This window comes from Phalaenopsis equestris, unplaced genomic scaffold (genome assembly GCF_001263595.1).
Source record: "Phalaenopsis equestris unplaced genomic scaffold, ASM126359v1 Scaffold234231, whole genome shotgun sequence".
NCBI lineage: Eukaryota > Viridiplantae > Streptophyta > Magnoliopsida > Asparagales > Orchidaceae > Phalaenopsis > Phalaenopsis equestris.
This window is the reverse complement of record NW_018252152.1, coordinates 17,549-25,339: the sequence shown is the minus strand read 5'-3', so window position 1 is coordinate 25,339 and position 7,791 is coordinate 17,549.

The window sequence follows — 7,791 nt, the reverse complement described above, 5'->3', positions numbered from 1 at the left end:
GAGGATATTTGATATAAAAATTGTGTTTATTTCTTATGTAACTATTAATGTGATCCTCAATAATTTTCATTTGCATCTGTATTTAAATTCTGGCTCAATTATCTTACAAACTCATCCTTTGTTGCTTGAAAATTGAAAAAAAAAATGTTAAAAAAATTTGCAAGACAGAAACTAAGTGCATTTACATAGCTTAGCTGCTCTGAATTTGATGACTTAACTCTTTTTATTGTTCTTATCCTTCCAACATTTTGCATCAGGTGAATATATAAGGGATTGTTATATTTTTATCTGTATGATATTTCAAAGACGAGTTCATGTGTTCTTTAAAGCTATTAAGAAGGTTTAGTCCCATAGGGTTCTCATTTTTGCATACATATCACTCAATTGTTTAATATTTATGTAATTTTTAAATTTATAATATTTAAATCTTTCATATCACTTAAAAATTAAGAATACATTTAAGAAAACGGGCTAAAACATAATGATTATTAGTTTAATATTTTATTTGTATGTATTTAAACCATAATTAGGGCTGTAATTGAGACAAGACGAGCCGAGTATATCATAGCTTAGACTTGGCTTGGTATAATTATAAATTGCTCATGTTTGGCTTGAACTTATGTCTAGCTTTCATATATTGTATAAGCTTTACTTGTTTAAATTTTTCAATGTTTGAACTTGATCTGTACTTGATTTGCTTATGACCAGTGGACGAGTATTTAAACGAGTATCTAGATTTTCATATAAAAAAATTAATAAATAATTTTATAAATCTGATCGCATCTACTAATTTATCGATTATAAACTCTATAAAAATAAAAAGTAACTCATGAACCATGACCATATGAGATTTAATATTTCATATTTTAGTATGAACATACTTCTAAGTTTGCACCCAACTCCCACATTCATATGTACGTGTCGGTTTTCACATAATAATCACTTGTCATTTTTCTAATTTTTTTAAAATAATTTTGTAAATGTATTTTACATGGAGTTGATGCACTATTCTTATTTTTAATCATATATAACTAACAATGATTGTAGTACACTTTCTCAACTCCACTTTTTAATCAGAAAGAATTTAGAGCATAGTAAGAAAAAGTGATATACGAGACATTAGAGTTTTAGATATCCTTACACACAGTGATCTCGTTGTTGCCTTTGATGCTTGATAACAGAGTTTCATATTTTTTGAGCGAAATCAGAACATGTGACACTGTGAGATGCTAGAGGGAAAGTGAGGTTTGCGGTATTTAAAGTTAATTTTAAGAGACATTTCATACATATCACATAAATCTTATGTATTTCACATCTAACCACTAAACTTTTAAAAAGTAAATGTATAATTAATCAATAATTTTGATAACACAACAAAATAACACTCATAATTTAAACCGATTTTAAAAATAAATTTTATTATTTTAACATTTTGATAAAATGATGTTGTACTTTGAGAATATATCTTATGCTTTCTCATGAAAAAAAGAAAAAAAAAAGGAAAATAACAAAATAAAATGCCTATATATTTTTCTCTAATATTATTTCATTTCCCAACAAAATGACATAATCAAGACTCCTTAAACAAAGCAATGCATGTGTCACCATCAGCAATGGAGTGCCCTTCTTAAAATCTTGCAAATAATTTGGATGTGATTGGCATCTTATCTTGTTTTTCTAAGATATAGTCATGACCACCAATTAGCCTAAGCATATCCTCATGGTCGGCGATTCTTTATATGATTAGGTACTGATTACCAAATTAATATATTCGTTGATGTTACTTGTATTACTTTGTGGCAAATTTACACACGGTTACACGATGCCTCGAGCCAATGACTTCTTGAATGAAAGTCAAAACTCTAAATCAATGAAAAAAAAAAACCTAATAACAAATTTTGCTAAACTTTGGAGATGGTGCACTGGCAAACAACTATTTTTGTATCACTTAGTCTATGTCAAAAGTCTCATATTAAGTGGTAATATGATTAAACAAAATCATTTGATCAATTATAAATCTTAGTATCAGTAGTTAATTTTGAAATTTTTAGAATCAGTTTAAGGAACATTAGGAATTTATTTTTAATAACATATAGGCAAATGAGCAAGTTTTTCAGATGAATTCAATAAGTCCAAAATTGCCGAATTTTGATGTCAATATAACACTTAAACATGCAAAATACCAAACAAACTAGTGGGATCATTTTAAATCAATGAAGTGTATGGAATTTTGACAAAAAAAACTAATTAAAATATCAAGCAAACAAACACTTGCGAGGCATACACTGCATAAGTCGATGAATCATCCTAAGAATGAGACTAATTTTTTGCAACTCATTAGAAAGATGAGAAATTAAATTGAGTGATAATTAGAAGTCAAAGGTTTTGAATTGGTAGATATTATTATAAGGAATTTTTTTTTTGTTCAAGTAAGATCTGAATGAAAAATTTTGAGTTAAGTTCACTTATTTATGATTTTGCAACCCAAAATCAAAACATGTCACTATAGTCAAGGGAGAGGTATACAATATTTAAATAGTTTTATTGTGATAGCCTTACGCTTACTATTAGAAGTTAATAATATTACTGAGAGAAAGTAGATGAATGATGAGCTATATCTATACCTCTATCTCCATTGTTAATCATAGAGTTTAGTATGACAAAATTAGTTCATGATTTTAAAAATTCGAAAAAAAAACCTTTAGCTAACAAGGGAAATGTGCAAACAACTTTGAAGAGCCACTTGGACAAACTAGTTGGTTAGTTATGATGAAGAGTGGCTCTACTAACGACAATATAAGAGATGCTTGTCGCACCTCTGGAGTTGATTGATACTAACTAACAAACCTCAAGCATCTCGATTAACAAATGATGGTGCATCAATTTATTAATAGTTGTTTCCTCCGCATGAGAAATTATCATGACAAGAGATGATGAGCTAGTGAAGACATGTGAGAATGACTATATATGAAATACAATCATCAATGCACAATTATCATGATATTAAGTTCATTTTTGTTGATAACCATACAAATCTTGAATATTTAATTATTAAATAATCAAACATGACATAAAAATAATATACCATATTAGATCATAGGAATACCACTTTACAATAGAGTCAATTATTTAAATAATGAAATTTTTTATATTTGCAAAGTCTGTGTATGAACCAATATATTTTTCTCTTATCTAATCTGAAAAGCAGATAAGGTTTAGATTAATCTCAGTTATTAATTTTCTATAAGGACAAACTCCTATAGTTAATTACATCTTAAGAAATAAAAGTTACTTAATAAAACTCTTGATTAAGGATGTAGTTTTATCTTTAAAAAACTTTTAAGTTTAAGTTCTCAAGATTGATTATCAAGAATATCGATTAAGAAAGCTCAACAATGGAATAGTTCTTCACAAAATCTAAATGAGGAAAAGTAGGAGATGTTAAAGATGCCGAAAAACTGAATGACATCACAACTTAAACTTAATTTACAATTTGATATTTTTTGGTTTTGAGCTAGATTTATGTGATATTTAAGCTGACATTATATTAGAATATTATGACTCATATGATACGATATAAGATCATGTGAAAGCTTAAGAGGATTTACATCATAACTAGATGAATAAACTCGAAATCCTAAGACTATAGTGATGTTTACTAGAAGAAGTAGAGCCTCATAATTTAGTCAAAATAGAGAGAAAATGCCACAAAAAAGGGCCTTATAGTCCAATCCTATAAAGGATCGAGCAAGCCTGACATGACTGGGCTTATACCTCTGCCTAAAAGGGTTGTCCTTGTGTTTAGATCAATTAATTAATTGAAGAGTTTACAATAAAATATAGAGATTATATAATACTAGGTTAATGTCAAATGTTAATTTAAAGTGCAATGTTCCTTTGTCAAGATAACACTAAATACTAAAAAACTCATCCTCAAATCAAGTTGAATAGAAGTTAACTTGGTTTGAACAAGAAATCATTCAAATGTTTGCATAATGTTCAACATGGATTTTTCCATGAGTGACATTTATTAATTCAAATGAAATTTAGCTTTGAATATTTTAAATTTCATAAGACCATTTTGAGAATGTTTAGAAATATCAAAGTGGGTGAAGTTTTAAATACTCAAAATATACAAGTACATATGCTTAAAATTATGATTGATATTTAAAAACTAAGATTTGAAGAATCATGAAATTAAAATTATTTTTAGTTATATTTTGGTTGGTTAAACTCAAAGTTCAATTTTAATTTTCTAGGAAAAATGTGAAATAATTAGAAAAAAATTGTGAATCAATTAACAATAGCCAAATTGGATTAATTAAACTTTCAAATATCTCCAATTGAGATAACATGTTTTCTTAAATATTAAAGGTGTTTTGTGAGTTATTTAATATAATTCATATTTATCACCCAAGAAGTAAAAATTTATAATAATAACAATAAATTAGAAATATGCTGGCATATTTTGATATGTTTAATGTTTGATTTTTTTCACTCTGATAAACTTGAATCAAAGCTTAGTTTGATCATCAAATTTATTGAGACTTTTTTTTCCATTATTTAGAAAATATGACTTTTTAACATTAAAAATGTACATAATATGAGCTTTGAATAGGGTTGTCAAAAAAGCTCGTTGTTCGCGAACAGTTCGTGTTCGGTTCGTCAATGAGTTCGTGTTCGATTCGTTCGATAAGTAAACGAGACAAACGCGAACAAATTTTTTTCGTTCGGTTAGTTAAACGAACCAAACACGAACAATGATGCGTTCGTTCGTGTTCGAATCGTTATTGTTTGAAATTTAAAATAATATAAAATAATTAGATAAAAAAAATTTTATTATATTTTAAAACATTAAATTTTATAAATTATAATATATAATAAAATAATAATAATAATATATTAATATACTATAGTAGTAATATACTAATATAGATATTGAATATTTATATAATATAAGTTATATAATTAATATATAATATAGGATGTCAAAGTGACTCGTTGAACAGCTTGTGTTCGGTTCATGTTCGGCTCGTTCGTTAAGAAACGAATACGAGCTTATTTCAAACAAACTAAATTTTAAACGAACCGAACACGAACACAAGCTTTGTTCGTTCGTGTTCGGCTCGTTTACACCCCTAGCTTTGAACATTCAACGCGTACGTAATTTTTGGTTTATGCTTATTTACACAATATGAACATTTCCAAATATATGAAAATGATTTTTCATAAACTTCGATTATAGTAAAATGGAAATTAAAATTATACTAATATGAATGAGATAAAGGTGGCATTTTTCCTATCATTAATTAGTATATTCTAGAAGACAGCTATTGAATTATTAAATATATAGCCTTCCTAACATCTAAAGTTTATAATTATGTATTTAATTTCGATGCATTTTTTATTTGTTGATATGATGCATCATTATGCACATGAAAGCTACTAGAAATACTTAATTTGCAATATTGTATTTGTATATTTATATAGTTTAAAGTAAGAGTGGCATGCGCTTCTTTATACTAGATGATGAAAAATCTTATGCATATGAAAGCTAACAGCCCAATAATCTTTTTGTCAATAAGTTGTCTCCAGTTCCTTTTTTTTTTTTTTTTTTTAATTTAACTAACAATACCATGCCTTTTTTCCACATTAATGTCACAATTATATCATAAATATCATTGAATTTCAAAAGAAAATAACTATAAGGATATCTAATATTTTATATGTGGATTTATATATATATATATATATCATGTAATATCCATTAATTTAATTGCCATATAATCAAAAAATATATCAATTCAAAAACAAGTCCCAATATAAATATGTAAACTAGCCAAACAATTTCAGGATTACCAACGATATAATTCAAATTTTATTTTCAACAAATTTATAATCAAAGTAAATGCTATGATGAGAGGATCAAATGATTTTTTATATCAATAACCAAAAGTGAGTTGATTTGAATCCAAATGATACTAAATCAATCCCTCAAAAAGTATTGCCCATAAATTTAAAGCACTATCCAAACAATCAAATAATCTTTAAGTCTTGCTTGTCTTTATTTAAACTAAATGTCTAAATAAGAAGAATCAAATAATTCTATGATCGTTCAATTTTAACATCATTGAAGTATCTAAAATGCATAAAAAGTCTTATATGATCCAGAGAATTAATACATACATGCATACATAAACATATGAAATGGACCTAAAATATGAAAGAGCTTAGAGATCAAACCAATTTTGAGAGCTTTGCCTTAGTCTAATGATTATTATCAATAATTATCATCCCTCGACTATGTTCTGTTAATTACTATTGTCTCCAACCTGCAGAAGCTAATCTTTGTTATAATGCAACTATCTTTCCAATGCTAACATTTACTGTCACTTGACAACCAAGTTCTAACCAACGTCGGCTGCCTTTAATTAGTTTTTATAATTATTATTGCTTGATTACCATGGTCTGCCATTAATTCATATTAATGCTCATCATTACTCGCAATTTCGCCAACATTTTTTATTTATATTTATAGGACTTAATCATATATATATATATATATAACATATATATATATATATGTTGTGAAATCCGCTCCGTCAAGAATCCTTTCGCCAGGTTCCAATAACACCTGAAATAAAACCTTCTAGGGAACTCTCTGTGTATTAAATTAGATGATTAAGAACTTAATAATATTATCTAAATCTTTCCAACAAGAATAGGATCCAAGATCTTCTTTCTTGTTGGAAAGAACCTTACTGCACTGCTTGTTAAGAACTCCTTGTCGTTCACTTAGCTAGGCCTGCGGTTCACCTGGATCCCTGTAGCTAGAGAATAGAGTTCTCCCTCCCTGCAACGGTTCTTGGATGTCGAGGATCTTGCTACAAACCAAAGTATAGGATTGCCGAAGAGCACCTATAGTGCTTTGGCTACCTGAACGACAGAATGGGAAGGAAAGAACTACCATAACAAATAAGAACAAGAACAAAAGAAAATTGTGAGAACTACACAAACATAAGAACACGAGATTACGTGGTTCGATCCATTGATCTACATCCACGGAGGGAATCACTACTAAAATTAACTAGCACAAAGGAAGAATTACAGACTCATTACATCGAGGAATCACAAAGTCTCTCTAGATCTCTATCTCTACAAGACCTCTCCCTCAATTCTAAAGCCTCTCCTCTTTCTTCCTCTCCTTGCTGAATTTTCTTCCTCCTCTTGATCTTCTTGATTAGATTTTTCTCTCTCCTTATGGTATTCTATCCATCGCACGAGACCCCTCATCTATTTATAGATAGATGAGACCTCCCAAGAGGCATGAAAATTACAAGTGTGCCATTTGTCATAATTAAGAGCCATGATATATAACACTTTTTAATTTTCACTGCAGCAAAATATTTGCGTCGGAATTTTTGACGCAAGTATTAGAGTCGGGTTTACGGTTGTTAAGTGTCGGATAATAAATTTTGATATTTGCATCTTATGACTACGTGATTAGAGTTGTCAAAACAACTCTTTGTTCGTGAACGACTCGTGTTCGGCTCGCTAAGCAAACTAGCTGAATACGAACACACTTTTTTAGCTCGAAATATAAACGAGTCAAACACGAGCTGAGCCTGGGTTTGCTCATGTTCGGTTCGTTTACACCCCCCCCTCTCTCTCTCTCTCTCTCTATATATATATATATATATACACATACATACAAACATACATACCTGCATATACATACATACATACATCTATACATACACACACACACACACACACACACACACACACACA